We start from the raw sequence: 16,357 nt of genomic DNA, 5'->3' as shown, positions 1-16,357 counted from the left end.
CATTGCAAAAAGCTGCGGTTTTTCCATTTTTGTGATTCATCTGGTATTTAATTTTTTCTTTTCTTTGCCTCTGTAGGATTATTAATAACATTAATTCTGATCATAAATTCTGGCAAGATGGCCATAAAGATGCAGTTTTGTGAATGCATTACACACATGAGTTGTTTGCTTATTTGGAGGTGTGTGATATTTGTATTTAGTTGTGAACTGTATATTAGTGATGCCAGGCATTTACAAACACAAGCAGAACCAAGATTACCACCAGATACAAAAATCAAGTGGTGACTCAGTTTTTGATTTCATAAAACATGAACAACTCTGACAAATTTGTTTGATTTTGAGGATAAGAAGAGGTGTAAAACTAATATTCATTGGCAGCTGTAAACATTCACTTCATGATGCAGAAATGTTCTTGATTAAGCAAACATGGTTAGCCATCAACTATGAGAGAGTAATATATAGAAACAATAAATGTAGCACTTAGGAAGAACACATGTTCCATAATAAAAATATTCCTCCTTTGATGGAAAAAGTGAAATGAGCTGTCACTTGTAGTCATTCTAAAACTTAGACAGGGATTTGAGCTGAAGAATATAGAATTTAGGGCTGGAATTACATAGTTATGGCTATGGACAATAAAGATTAAATATTTGACTGCTGTAACTTCAAACCAACAAATTGTTGTACATGATATAACCAAATGATGCAAAAGCTTCTCAACTGCACTGATGCTTTAGAGTATTGAGGATCAACTAGCAAGCTTTATGGCAAGTGTTGCCAATGTGATGTCCTCCAAGCTTTGCAGAAATTTACTACCACTACCATCTCCATATACCAGTAACACTCTCTGAGAGCTACAAAGTAGTTAATATGAACTGTATATAGTTATTGTCCTGGCACACTGTGTTCATGTACACCTGATATTAATTTTTGTTGTTGGTAGCAGCATACTGGGTGTTCTTGCGAGAAAATTCCCAGTCCAGTCCTTTAGCTAGTTTTATACCCTGTAAGAATCTCTTTAAAGGGAGCATCAGTCTAAAATTGTATTCAAGACATTCCAAAAGTTAAGAAATTTGGAATCAATCAAGTGTCATTGTATACGTCATTCTAGAACTTATAAATGAATGGATAGAGGTGAGTTTCATGCAATTTTCAGTTCCAAAATTTTCAACAATCCTGCTGATTATAGGGACCATTTGGTCTCCAAATCAGTTGTCATGTGTGAGCACAAAAACAGTTCCATAGCTCTACAAGAAACTAATGTCATCAGTGCAGGCCTTTATTTTCATAAGTCCATCTTGCGGGGTTTCTAAAAAATTTGGAATGATCTTCATGGTCTTCTAGAAAATTGTCTAATCTAAAAAATACATAAATAAATTTGAAATGACCTTCATGGTCTTCCACAGAAGTTATATATTATAATGAGCTTATAGAAGAGAAATCAGTTCTATTGCAGAGCTGAAGAAGACTCGAAAGATATCTCATCAGGTCTAGTGATGTTATTACATTAACACTCAGTATGCTGCCAACATCTCTGTGAATTGCACTCCTTGTGACATTAGGCTTTACATCCAGGGGTTTATAAATGAGTGAGCAGAGAGAACTCACTAAACTTGAACGGGACATGACTATCACACTCAAAAGTTTGGGAATTTCCACAAAGAGCATTCAGTTGATTTACATGGGAGTAGATTCACTCTTGCTACTGCATAATTTTCTTCTTTCTTCTGTTCCTTTTCACACAGTAAAATATGTTTGTGTCTTCTTATTTCTAACGCCTTTGATGTTCTTGAGATGGCCACAAATCTTTTGTCTCATTCTTATTTTGCATCTTCTTCATGGTTCACTCTGTTTTTATTGCTGTGCATTCCCTCCATGTATGTTCCCTCTTCAATATTTTGGTTGAATTACTAATGTCGGCTTTACTTCAGTCTGTTTTTCTTCTTACCTGTATTCTTCCAGAATGCCATCTCAAATTCTCCATAGCTTTTCCTCTTGTTCCTACACATACACACTTCATGGTTGCATCTCCTGTTAGCTTCCTCAATACAAAACTGAACTTTTCCTCTTCTGTCCAACTGATAGGACAGCTTCCTTTGAAATTTGCTAACTGTCTGTCAGGCTAGATCAAGCCTTTTTATCCTTTTGATCTTGTTATTTTTCTTAATGATGTCACACCTTGTTATTTCCATTTCATTATAAAGTCTATCACATTTCTTGTGTATTTCCACTACAATATCCTGGAGTTTTGTGACATCACTATGCACTACTTGCAAGTCACTTTCTGTTTTCACATTTTGTTCATTAGTTAATCCACACTGACTTGCATTTTCCCTCCCATATTTCCATCTGTTTCAGATTTGTTTTGTAGTCTTGCTTCGAATTCAGAAATTCTTTCCTGATTGTTTGTACCTAACCCCTCATATTTAAATGTATAGTCTTCCAGCTCTTCATATATTGACTCAGAAATTCTTCAAGTTTTTATTTTCCTTTAAATGTTGTGCCTCCTGTTCTTTTTTATTTTGCAATTGTTCCTCCTGCTTTCACATTATTAAACCAATCAATGCTATGGGTTGATTTTGTGGATACACGGCACAGTGTACTCTGTGGTGTTGGAAATTGCCCCACACCACTCTTGTGGCCGTCTTAGTTGTTCAACATATAATGTCATTCTGTTTCTCACTTGATGTTCATTCCAGCAGTAGGAGGTTAATTATGCTGGTTGCTACTCACTGTTCAAGAATACCTACTCTCCCAACAGTCAGTTCCTTTGTTGTCATGTAGAATGAGTCTCTTCATTAGCACTTTCAGTTTTAATATTTAATTTCAGTATGTGCTACTTCATATTTTTTTGCGCCAAAGATTGTGCTTATCACTTATTGCCACTTGTAAGGTTTCAGAGTGGGAGAAAAGTAACTAAATAAAAATATTACTTTGAAGAACAAAACCTTAAAACTTTTAGAAGGCAGCAGTTAAATCAAAACTTTTTGTTTCACTAGAACAATTATCTATGATGACAAATGATTAAAACTTTTAGAAGGCAGCAGTTAAATCAAAACTTTTTGTTTCACTAGAACAATTATCTATGATGACAAATGATGAACACATGCCCCTGTCTTTCTTCTCATTTGCTTAGTAGTATGACTACCATTCTCATTTCAGTCCCACATTCCTCCACTCATCAAGCTACCTTCTCTCAAACTAAAAATCATCCAAAGAGCTCTAAAGACACAGTAATCTTACTGTCATAACCTTACAACAAGCTTACTGATACTAATAAAGAGTCCAAAGTCATCTTCACCAGACAAAGCTCAGATGTTAGCTGAACAGCCTAAAACTGGTTCCCAGCAAACAGTTTAATGCTTGATCTCATAAAGACTCACATACTGTTGTTATCAGGAGAAAGAAAACTGGCGTTCTACGGATCGGAGCGTGGAATGTCAGATCCCTTAATCGGGCAGGTAGGTTAGAAAATTTAAAAAGGGAAATGGATAGGTTAAAGTTAGATATAGTAGGAATTAGTGAAGTTCGGTGGCAGGAGGAACAAGACTTCTGGTCAGGTGGCTACAGGGTTATAAACACAAAATCAAATAGGGGTAATGCAGGAGTAGGTTTAATAATGAATAGGAAAATAGGAATGCGGGTAAGCTACTACAAACAGCATAGTGAATGCATTATTGTGGCCAAGATAGATACAAAGCCCACACCTACTACAGTAGTACAAGTTTATATGCCAACTAGCTCTGCAGATGATGAAGAAATTGAAGAAATGTACAATGAAATAAAAGAAATTATTCAGATAGTGAAGGGAGACAAAAATTTAATAGTAATGGGTGACTGGAATTCGAGTGTAGGAAAAGGGAGAGAAGGAAACATAGTAGGTGAATATGGATTGGGGCTAAGAAATGAAAGAGGAAGCTGCCTAGTAGAATTTTGCACAGAGCACAACTTAATCATAGCTAACACTTGGTTTAAGAATCATGAAAGAAGGTTGTATATGTGGAAGAACCCTGGAGATACTAAAAGGTATCAGATAGATTATATAATGGTAAGACAGAGATTTAGGAACCAGGTTTTAAGTTGTAAGACATTTCCAGGGGCAGATGTGGACTCTGACCACAATCTATTGGTTATGACCTGTAGATTAAAACTGAAGAAACTGCAAAAATGTGGGAAATTAAGGAGATGGGACCTGGATAAACTGAAAGAACCAGAGGTTGTACAGAGTTTCAAGGAGAGCATAAGGGAACAATTGACAGGAATAGGGGAAAGAAATACAGTAGAAGAAGAATGGGTAGCTCTGAGGGATGTAGTAGTGAAGGCAGCAGAGGATAAAGTAGGTACAAAGAAGAGGGCTGCTAGAAATCCTTGGGTAACAGAAGAAATATTGAATTTAATTGATGAAAGGAGAAAATATAAAAATGCAGTAAATGAAGCAGGCAAAAAGGAATACAAACGTCTCAAAAATGAGATCGACAGGAAGTGCAAAATGGCTAAACAGGGATGGCTAGAGGACAAATGTAAGGATGTAGAAACTTATCTCACTAGGGGTAAGATAGATACTGCCTACAGGAAAATTAAAGAGACCTTTGGAGAGAAGAGAACCACGTGTATGAATATCAAGAGCTCAGATGGCAGCCCAGTTCTAAGCAAAGAAGGGAAGGCAGAAAGGTGGAAGGAGTATATAGAAGGTTTATACAAGGGCGATGTACTTGAGGACAATATTATGGAAATGGAAGAGGATGTAGATGAAGACGAAATGGGAGATACGATACTGCGTGAAGAGTTTGACAGAGCACTGAAAGACCTGAGTCGAAACAAGGCCCCCGGAGTAGACAACATTCCATTAGAACTACTGATGGCCTTGGGACAACCAGTCCTGACAAAACTCTACCAGCTGGTGAGCAAGATGTATGAGACAGGCGAAATACCCTCAGACTTCAAGAAGAATATAATAATTCCAATCCCAAAGAAAGCAGGTGCTGACAGATGTGAAAATTACCGAACTATCAGTTTAATAAGCCACGGCTGCAAAATACTAACGTGAATTCTTTACAGACGAATGGAAAAACTGGTAGATGCAGACCTCGGGGAGGATCAGTTTGGATTCCGTCGAAATGTTGGAACACGTGAGGCAATACTGACCTTACGACTTATCTTAGAAGAAAGATTAAGAAAAGGCAAACCTACATTTATAGCATTTGTAGACTTAGAGAAAGCTTTTGACAATGTTGACTGGAATACTCTTTTTCAAATTCTAAAGGTGGCAGGGGTAAAATACAGGGAGCGAAAGGCTATTTATAATTTGTACAGAAACCAGATGGCAGTCATAAGAGTCGAGGGGCATGAAAGGGAAGCAGTGGTTGGGAAAGGAGTGAGACAGGGTTGTAGCCTCTCCCCGATGTTATTCAATCTGTATATTGAGCAAGCAGTAAAGGAAACAAAAGAAAAATTTGGAGTAGGTATTAAAATTCATGGAGACGAAGTAAAAACTTTGAGGTTCGCCGATGGCATTGTAATTCTGTCAGAGACGGCAAAGGACTTGGAAGAGCAGTTGAACGGAATGGACAGTGTCTTGAAAGGAGGATATAAGATGAACATTAACAGAAGCAAAACGAGGATAATGGAATGTAGTCAAATTAAATCGGGTGATGCTGAGGGAATTAGATTAGGAAATGAGACGCTTAAAGTAGTAAAGGAGTTTTGCTATTTAGGAAGTAAAATAACTGATGATGGTCGAAGTAGAGAGGATATAAAACGTAGACTGGCAATGGCAAGGAAAGCGTTTCTGAAGAAGAGAAATTTGTTAACATCGAATATAGATTTATGTATCAGGAAGTCGTTTCTGAAAGTATTTGTTTGGAGTGTAGCCATGTATGGAAGTGAAACATGGACAATAACTAGTTTGGACAAGAAGAGAATAGAAGCTTTCGAAATGTGGTGCTACAGAAGAATACTGAAGATAAGGTGGATAGATCACGTAACTAATGAGGAGGTATTGAATAGGATTGGGGAGAAGAGAAGTTTGTGGCACAACTTGACTAGAAGAAGGGATCGGTTGGTAGGACATGTTTTGAGGCATCAAGGGATCACAAATTTAGCATTGGAGGGCAGCGTGAAGGGTAAAAATCGTAGAGGGAGACCGAGAGATAAGTACACTAAGCAGATTCAGAAGGATGTATGTTGCAGTAGGTACTGGGAGATGAAGCAGCTTGCACAGGATAGAGAAGCATGGAGAGCTGCATCAAACCAGTCTCAGGACTGAAGACGACAACAACAACAACAACTGCCATTTTAGACATGCGATAGTTACCTGTTACCATCAGAAGCAGATGTTAATGATTGTATACTAAATGAAACACTGTATGTCTGGGATACAGATGTATAACAAACCAAAATGAAGTCAAAACATAGTGAAAGCAGTCTAGAAAATCAGTTCAGCATGTTTACCCTTGGGAATATCTCTCATCATGTTGATCTAAAGACAAGAAAGTTGGCTTATTCCACATATTATCACTTCCTGTTGTCTTATGGACTCACCTTTAGGCAGTTCACCTTAAGTAAATAAAATACATAGTCAACAGAAGTGGGCAGAATAATTAGTGTATAAGGAACAAAAATACACATGTTACACAAGCTTTTTTTCTAAGAACCTTGGAATTTATATAGTCTTGTCTTAGTACACATATTTATTCCATGATTTTTTATTGTTGACAATAAAAACAGTTTCAGTTGAACTACAGTCTACACAGTCACAATTAGTATACAGAAATAGTTTTTATATAGACTTTTCTTCTTTTTCTAAGATTCAGAGTGAAGTTACATTCTCTGGTGCAACGACATTTGAGAAGTTCCTATCTAATACAGAGCAAAAAATTTTGAAAGCCAGACAATTCAAAAGAAAACTAAAAATATATTCCATTACCTATTCCTTTACAAATTACTTAACATCCCAAACTGAGTGATTGAAAAGTTGTGTTGGTTACATAACAAGTAGCAGTATTTATGTGAAGCATTATGACAAGTAGTAACATATTTTAATCAGCATTTTGTATTTACAGATGTAGGCAAACATCCCCCCCCCCCCCCCCCCCCATGAACCAACGACCTTGCCGTTGGTGGGGAGGCTTGTTGCGTGCCTAAGCGATACAGATAGCTATACCATAGCTGCAAACTCAATGGAGGGGTATCAGTTGAAGGGCCAGACAAATGTGTGGTTCCTGAAGAGGGCAGCAACCTTTTCAGTAGTTGCAGGGGCAACAGTCTGCATGATTGACTGATCTGGCCTTGTAACATTAATCAAAGCAGCCTTGCTGTGCTGGTACTGCAAACAGCTGAAAGCAAGGGGAAACTACAGCCATAATTTTTCCCAAGGGCATGCAGCTTTACCGTATGGTTAAATGATGATGGCATCCTCTTGGGTAAAATATTCTTGAGGTAAAACAGTCCCCCATTTGCATCTCCATGCGGGGACTATTCAGGAGGATGTTGTTATCAAGTGCAAGAAAACTAGTGTTCTACGGATTGGAGCATGGAATGTCACATCGCTTAATAGGGCAGGTAGATTAGAAAGTTAAAAAAGGGAAATGAACAGGTTAAAGTCAGATACAGTGGGAATTAGTGAAGTTTGGTGACAGGAGGAACAAGACTTCTGGTCAGGTGTATACAGGGTTATAAATACAAAATCAAATAGGGTAATGCAGGAGTAGGTTTAATAATGAATAGGAAAAGAGGAATGTGGGTAAGCTACTACAAACAGCATAGTGAATGCATTATTGTGGCCAAGATAGGTGCAAAGCACATGCCTGCCACAGTAGTATAAGTTTATATGCCAATTTGTTCTGCAGGTGACAAAGAGATCAATGAAATGTATGATGAGAAATTATCCAGATAGAGAAGGGAGATGAAAATTTTTAATTGTCATTGGTGACTGGAATTCAGTAGTAGGAAAAGGAAGAGAAGGAAACCTAGTAGGTGAATATGGAATGGGGGTAAGGAATTAAAGAGGAAGTCGCCTGGTAGAATTTTGCACAGAGCATAGCTTAATCATAGCTAACACTTGGTTCAAGAATCATGAAAGAAGGTTATATACATTGTCGAGGCATGGAGATACTACAAGGTTTCAGATAGATTAAATTATGGTAAGACAGAGATTTAGGAACCAGGTTTTACACTGTAAGACATTTCCAGGGGCAGATGTGGACTCTGACCCCAATCTATTGATTATGAACTGTAGATTAAAACTGAAGAAACTGCAAAAAGGTGGGAATTTGAGGAGATGGGACCTGGATAAACTAAAAGAACCAGAGGTTGTTGAGAGTTTCAGGGAGAGCATTAGGGAATGATTGACATGAATGGGCAAAAGAAATACAGTAGAAGAAGAATGCGTAACTTTGAGAGATGAAATTGTGAAGGCAGGAGAGAACCAAGTAGATAAAAAAATGAGGGCTAATAGAAATCCTTGGGTGACAGAAGATATATTGAATTTAATTGATGAAAGGAGAAAATACAAAAATGCAGTAAATGAAGCAGGCAAAAGGAATACTAACAAATGAGATCAACAGGAAGTGCAAAATGGCAAAGCAGGGATGGCTAGAGGACAAATGTAAGGATGTAGAGATGCATATCACTAGGGGTAAGACAGATACCGCCTACAGGAAAATTAAAAAGACCTTTGGAGGAAACAGAACCACTTGCACGAATATCAAGAGCTCACATGGAAACCCTGTTCTAAGCAAAGAAGGGAAAGCAGAAAGATGGAAGGAGTATATAGAGCGTCTATACAAGGGTGATGTTCTTGAGGACAATATTATGGAAATGGAAAAGAATGTAGATGAAGATGAAATAGGAGATATGATACTGCATGAAGTATTTAACAGAGCACTGAAAGACCTAAGCCAAAATGAGGCCCTGGGAGTAGACAACATTCCATTAGAACTACTGATAGCCTTTGGAGAGCCAGTCCTGACAAAACTCTACCATCTTGTGAGCAAGATGTATGAGACAGGCAAAATACCCTCAGACTTCAAGAGGAATATAATAATTCCAATCCCAAAGAAAGCATTTGTTGACAGGTGTGAAAATTACCACACTATGAGTTGACTGGAAATCTCTCTTTCAAATTCTGAAGGTGGCAGGGGTAAAATAAAGGGAGCAAAAGGCTATTTACAATTTGTACAGAAACCAGATGGCAGTTATAAAAGTTGAGGGGCTTGAAAGGGAAGCAGTGGTTGGGAAGGGAGTGAGACAGGGTTGTAGCTCTCCCTGGTGTTATTCAATCTGTGTATTGAGCAAGCAGTAAAGGAAACAAAAGAAAAATTTAGAGTAGGAATTACATTCCATGCAGAAGAAATAAAAACTTTGAGGTTTACCGATGATATTGTAATTTTGTCAGAGGCAGTAAAGGAACCTGGAAGAGCAGCTGAATGGAATGGACAGTGTCTTGAAAGGAGGGTGTAAGATGAACATCAACAAGAGCAAAATGGGGATAATGGAATGTAATCGAATTAAATTGGGTGATGCTGCAGGAATTAGATTAGGAAATGAAATGCTTAAAATAGTAAATGAGTTTTGCTATTTGGGGAGCAAAACAACTGATGATGGTTGAAGTAGAGAGGATATAAAATGTAGACTGGTAATGTCAAGAAAAGCGTTTCTGAGGGAAAGTAATTCATTAAAATTGAGTATAGATTTAAGTGTCAGGAAGTCATTTCTGAAAGTATTTGTATGGAGTGTAGCCATGTGTGGAAGTGAAACATGGATGATAAATAGTTTGGACAAGAAGAGAATATAAGCTTTCAAAATGTGGTGCTACAGAAGAATGCTGAAGATTAGATGGGTAGATCACATAACTAATGAGGAGGTATTGATTAGAATTGGAGAGAAAAGAAATTTGTGGCCAACTTGATTAGAAGTAGGGATTGGTTGGTAGGACATATTCTGAGGCATCAAGGGATCACCAGTTTAGTATTGGATGGCAGTGTGGAGGGTACAAATTGTAGAGGGAGACCAAGAGATGAATATTGTAAACAGATTCAGAAGGATGTAGGTTACACTAGGTACTGGGAGATGAAGAAGCTTGCACAGGATAGAGTAGAATCAAGAGCTGCATCAAATTAGACTCTGGACTGAAGACCACAACAACAACAGGCAAAAATTTTCTTTGAAAAATACCAGTACAATCAGTAGTAGATAAATAAGGGCTTCTTACGTCAATGCCCATTTACTGACTCATAAATCATCTTCAGTTAACATCAAATACATGACTACTAGATAGTTTAGACAAGTTTTTAAATAACTCATGTCAAGACCATTGAAGTTAATTTTCAACTGACACATATTTATTTTCAGTGGTCATATTAATTATGATAATATTTCAAATATCAAGATTTATATTCATCATAAAATAGTCCAGTAATACACAAAGATTTCAAAGTGTCTAAATTAAATAATGACTGTCAGTTCATGTGGATACAAATGATATAATACACAGAATTTTATTCAGCATAGGGTGAATGCAGACTCTATATACGTTAATGAGTGGCTTCTCAACCATAACTGACAGTAGTGGTGCATACACTAAGAACCACAAAGTTCTCTATTCTCTGTGTTCTCGAGACGCAATCTTGATACTTGGTTCTTGGTTTTCAGTCCACACTTTAAACTCTCCATTGATTGTCCTCACTTCTTAGTTTTTGTATTTCTGGAGCAAATATGATGAAAGTTCCCATTCTCAGATTTGTAGTCATTTTCATTTCATGCTTGCTGGTGGTTACTGTAGGAATTAAAGTAATGTCATTGAATTGGTAATTTGCTATAAAAGTGGAATGTTGAATTGAAAGACATTCTCTTTTTTTTTTCAAAAAGAAAAAAAAAGCTTAAAATATGTTTACCACAAGAATCACATAGAATTATGCTATGAAAGTTATATTTTAATTTTCAAAAATGATTATGAAACTACAAGAAGATAAAATATTTTTAAAACAAGTTCTAATGAAAATAATAATGTTGTTTAAGGTCTAATGGTAAATGAGCAGCAGAAATCTTTGTGGACACACCGAAAATATTTCTACATGGCAATAAAGAATGTCATGGTGGTTGGACTGCTGTCTGTCCAAATGGCATCAAATGGACTCTGGGAAAGTCCTGTGGGAATTAAATTTAGTGTGTGCCTTTGGTGAATATGCCCTCAATATGGATCAGAATGATAACGTCAATGAAATTCAGATTTCAGTTGGATTTGTTGTTCATATATTAAAACAAATTCTCATGAAAATTATAAATAATAAGTGACGTGTAATTCAACGTGGAGACATGAGAGAATGGCAGAAAGCAGCTATCATGTTTGGACATACCTTTGAAAGCAGCGTGAGAGAAGTTGCCCGATTTGTTGCTGTATCAATAGGGATTTTTGTCGCATAAGAGATAGTGTACCAAGCGCGTCCATGTGGCACTGTGAAGGACCAGTGTCATAAATAGATCTTAGCGAACACGGACTTGAAACAAGGGTCACTTGCTAATGACAGTTACTTTCAAACCCAATAGAAACTGCTGATGTCTTTTAATGCAAGTCTATTTCAACCTATTTACAAGGTAATATATTAAAAACAAAGATTCCAAGACTTACCAAGCGGGAAAGCGCCGGCAGACAGGCACATGAACAAAACACACAAACACACACACAGAATTACGAGCTTTCGCAACTGGCAGTTGCTTCGTCAGGAAAGAGGGAAGGAGAGGGAAAAATGAAAGGATGTGGGTTTTAAGGGAGAGGGTAAGGAGTCATTCCAATCCCGGGAGCGGAAAGACTTCCCTTAGGGGAAAAAAAGGACAGGTGTACACTCGCACACACACACACATATCCATCCGCACATACACAGGCACAAACAGACATATTTAAAGGCAAAGAGTTAAGGGCAGAGATGTCAGTCGAGGCGGAAGTACAGAGGCAAAGAAGTTGTTGAAAGACAGGTGAGGTATGAGCGGCGGCAACTTGAAATTAGCGGAGGTTGAGGCCTGGCGGATATCGAGAAGAGAGGATATACTGAAGGGCGAGTTCCCATCTCCGGAGTTCGGATAGGTTGGTGTTGGTGGGAAGTATCCAGATAACTCGGACGGTGTAACACTGTGCCAAGATGTGCTGGCCGTGCATCAAGGCATGTTTAGCCACAGGGTGATCCTCATTACCAACAAACACTGTCTGCCTGTGTCCATTCATGCGAATGGACAGTTTGTTGCTGGTCATTCCCACATAGAAAGCATCACAGTGCAGGCAGGTCAGTTGGTAAATCACGTGGGTGCTTTCACATGTGGCTCTCCCTTTGATCATGTACACCTTCCGGGTTACAGGACTGGAGTAGGTGGTGGTGGGAGGGTGCATAGGACAGGTTTTACACCGGGGGCGGTTGCAAGGGTAGGAGCCAGAGGGTAGGGGAGGTGGTTTGGGGATTTCATAGGGATGAACCAAGAGGTTACGAAGGTTAGGTGGACGGCGGAAAGACACTCTTGGTGGAGTGGGGAGGATTTCATGAAGGATGGATCTCATTTCGGGGCAGGATTTTAGGAAGTCGTATCCCTGCTGGAGAGCCACATTCAAGGTCTGATCCAGTCCCGGGAAGTATTCTGTTACAAGTGGGGCACTTTTGGGGTTCTTCTGTGAGAGGTTCTGGGTTTGAGGGGATGAGGAAGTGGCTCTGGTTATCTGCTTCTGTACCAGGTTGGGAGGGTAGTTGCAGGATGCAAAAGCTGTTTTCAGGTTGTTGGTGTAATGGTCGAGGGATTCAGGACTGGAGCAGATTCGTTTGCCATGAAGGCCTAGGCTGTAGGGCAGGGACCGTTTGATATGGAATGGGTGGCAGCTGTCATAATGGAGGTACTGTTGCTTGTTGGTGGGTTTGATGTGGACGGATGTGTGCAGCTGGCCATTGGACAGATGGAGGTCAACATCTAGGAAAGTGGCATGGGATTTGGAGTAGGACCAGGTGAATCTGATGGAACCAAAGGAGTTGAGGTTGGAGAGGAAATTCTGGAGTTGTTCTTCACTGTGAGTCCAGATCATGAAGATGTCATCAATAAATCTGTACCAAACTTTGGGTTGGCAGGCTTGGGTAACCAAGAAGGCTTCCTCTAAGCGACCCATAAATAGGTTGGCATACGAGGGGGCCATCCTGGTACCCATGGCTGTTCCCTTTAATTGTTGGTATGTCTGGCCTTCAAAAGTGAAGAAGTTGTGGGTCAGGATGAAGCTGGCTAAGGTGACGAGGAAAGAGGTTTTAGGTAGGGTGGCAGGTGATCGGCGTGAAAGGAAGTGCTCCATTGCAGCGAGGTCCTGGACGTGCGGGATATTTGTGTATAGGGAAGTGGCATCAATGATTACCAGGATGGTTTCTGGGGGTAACAGACTGGGTACGGATTCCAGGCGTTCGAGAAATTGGTTGGTGTCTTTGATGAAGGATGGGAGACTGCATGTAATGGGTTGAAGGTGTTGATCTACGTAGGCAGAGATACGTTCTGTGGGGGCTTGGTAACCAGCTACAATGGGGCGGCCAGCTGCACACATCCGTCCACATCAAACCCACCAACAAGCAACAGTACCTCCATTATGACAGCTGCCACCCATTCCATATCAAACGGTCCCTGCCCTACAGCCTAGGCCTTCGTGGCAAACGAATCTGCTCCAGTCCTGAATCCCTCGACCATTACACCAACAACCTGAAAACAGCTTTTGCATCCCGCAACTACCCTCCCAACCTGGTACAGAAGCAGATAACCAGAGCCACTTCCTCATCCCCTCAAACCCAGAACCTCTCACAGAAGAACCCCAAAAGTGCCCCACTTGTAACAGAATACTTCCCGGGACTGGATCAGACCTTGAATGTGGCTCTCCAGCAGGGATACGACTTCCTAAAATCCTGCCCCGAAATGAGATCCATCCTTCATGAAATCCTCCCCACTCCACCAAGAGTGTCTTTCCGCCGTCCACCTAACCTTCGTAACCTCTTGGTTCATCCCTATGAAATCCCCAAACCACCTACCCTACCCTCTGGCTCCTACCCTTGCAACTGCCCCCGGTGTAAAACCTGTCCTATGCACCCTCCCACCACCACCTACTCCAGTCCTGTAACCCGGAAGGTGTACACGATCAAAGGGAGAGCCACATGTGAAAGCACCCACGTGATTTACCAACTGACCTGCCTGCACTGTGATGCTTTCTATGTGGGAATGACCAGCAACAAACTGTCCATTCGCATGAATGGACACAGGCAGACAGTGTTTGTTGGTAATGAGGATCACCCTGTGGCTAAACATGCCTTGATGCACGGCCAGCACATCTTGGCACAGTGTTACACCATCCGAGTTATCTGGATACTTCCCACCAACACCAACCTATCCGAACTCCGGAGATGGGAACTCGCCCTTCAGTATATCCTCTCTTCTCGATATCCGCCAGGCCTCAACCTCCGCTAATTTCAAGTTGCCGCCGCTCATACCTCACCTGTCTTTCAACAACTTCTTTGCCTCTGTACTTCCGCCTCGACTGACATCTCTGCCCTTAACTCTTTGCCTTTAAATATGTCTGTTTGCGCCTGTGTATGTGCGGATGGATATGTGTGTGTGTGTGCGAGTGTACACCTGTCCTTTTTTTCCCCTAAGGGAAGTCTTTCCGCTCCCGGGATTGGAATGACTCCTTACCCTCTCCCTTAAAACCCACATCCTTTCATTTTTCCCTCTCCTTCCCTCTTTCCTGACGAAGCAACTGCCAGTTGCGAAAGCTCGTAATTCTGTGTGTGTGTTTGTGTGTTTTGTTCATGTGCCTGTCTGCCGGCGCTTTCCCGCTTGGTAAGTCTTGGAATCTTTGTTTTTAATATATTTTTCCCATGTGGAAGTTTCTTTCTGTTTTATTTACATCGTTATTTACAAGGTAAGATTGTGAAGAGTAGTGCATAAAGTGGACTCTTTGGAGCCTTCTAAAGGAAAATGAAATGTAAGACATTGTCATCTTGCTACGTTCAGAGAAATCGTTCATTTTCCTATATACAAACATACAAAAACCATTGTTATGATTTATATAGGATGGTTTGAGGGGCCAAAACTGCATAAAGGGACACAATTGGATTACTATATCATTTAAAGCATTAAAAAAGGAGGCAACCTGCTGTAAACACAGATGTTCTTGGATGTGTATTTGAGACCATTTGGTTTTCAAGAACACAGCATTTGTTTCCTTGGAATCATTGTTTTCTCATATCTAACTGGTAGTGGCTTTGTTCACAACACCTATTTAAAAGATTAGGGTAGGAAGGTTTTTACAAAATGTTGAAGCACAAAGCTATCACTTTTTCAGTAATAATTTGAAAGAGTAGAATGATTGGTAATATGTATACAGTTTTTGCAATGAAGTTATTTTGTTTAACTGTTGATTATCTATTCTCCAAAAGCTACCAATAATCAGGTTCTGCTCTCTGGAGAAGATTTTTGGGTGTGCACTTATATCCCCAAGTTCTACAAAAGCCTGGCAAGAACTCATATTTTGGATCCTGAAGATTTCATTAAATAACGGTTATTGTAGTAAGTGTATATATTTTTGAATGTATAAAAGTCAGCACCATAAGACAATAGGGCCTAACATTGGAGTTTTGAAAAGGTTACATTTTAATATTTAAAGACTCTAGAATTCTTATGACAAAAATAATTTTATATGAAAATATTTCTTGAAACACAAAAGTTTCAGTAAAATTTAAATTTTATTTATAATGAAGGTAATGAGTGCTTTCAAACAAGATATGTCAATCCTAAAACAAACAATTATTACCTGGGTTGGATTTTTATGTGCACATGTTTTTCCTGAATCATAAATTTTGAGTAAAGAAAATGTTCCTGCATGACCTACTTATACAGTTGTCATCTGTTACATGTAAACTATACTGTGAATGATAATGATATGCCTCAAGCACACAAGAAAAAAACTATACATATAAATGAACTTTCTCTGAGTATAAAGCTGAAATAGTAACCAAATGATGTCCTGCATACTATCAATTACATTTCTGCAATTTTTGATATGGAAGGGTGGAGACTCAAATCTCCATCCTGCCATCTGGAAGTAAGTTTTTCATATCCTAAATTAGTTCAGTTGCTGCCTGGAATGGTTCCTACTTTAAGTCCACTGCTGACTAAAACTGTTTCACCCTTGTCAAACTAGACCTGTAAGTATATAAATGTCTTCAGGGAGGGGTAGGGGGTCTTTCCATCATCATGATTATCATTAGTGAAGAATATTTAATATAGCAAACAAAACCTGTTTGATATCTGATACAGCATGTTAAAGCATTTCATTGACTTGTGCTATATTTCCTAA

At 39.3% G+C, this 16,357-nt stretch overlaps 1 protein-coding gene across 1 annotated transcript in view; it reads left to right on the top strand.

Moving 5' to 3' along the window:
* LOC126335918 (Down syndrome cell adhesion molecule-like protein Dscam2) overlaps nt 1-16,357 on the top strand; it is a 166,539-nt gene that overhangs the window by 106,546 nt on the left and 43,636 nt on the right. The gene's annotated exons all lie outside the window — the stretch shown is intronic.

The sequence above is a fragment of the Schistocerca gregaria genome, chromosome 2 (genome assembly GCF_023897955.1).
Source record: "Schistocerca gregaria isolate iqSchGreg1 chromosome 2, iqSchGreg1.2, whole genome shotgun sequence".
In the NCBI taxonomy this organism is placed as follows: domain Eukaryota; kingdom Metazoa; phylum Arthropoda; class Insecta; order Orthoptera; family Acrididae; genus Schistocerca; species Schistocerca gregaria.
Note: the sequence above shows the minus strand (reverse complement) of the source record. Positions and strands in the feature narration are given on the sequence as shown.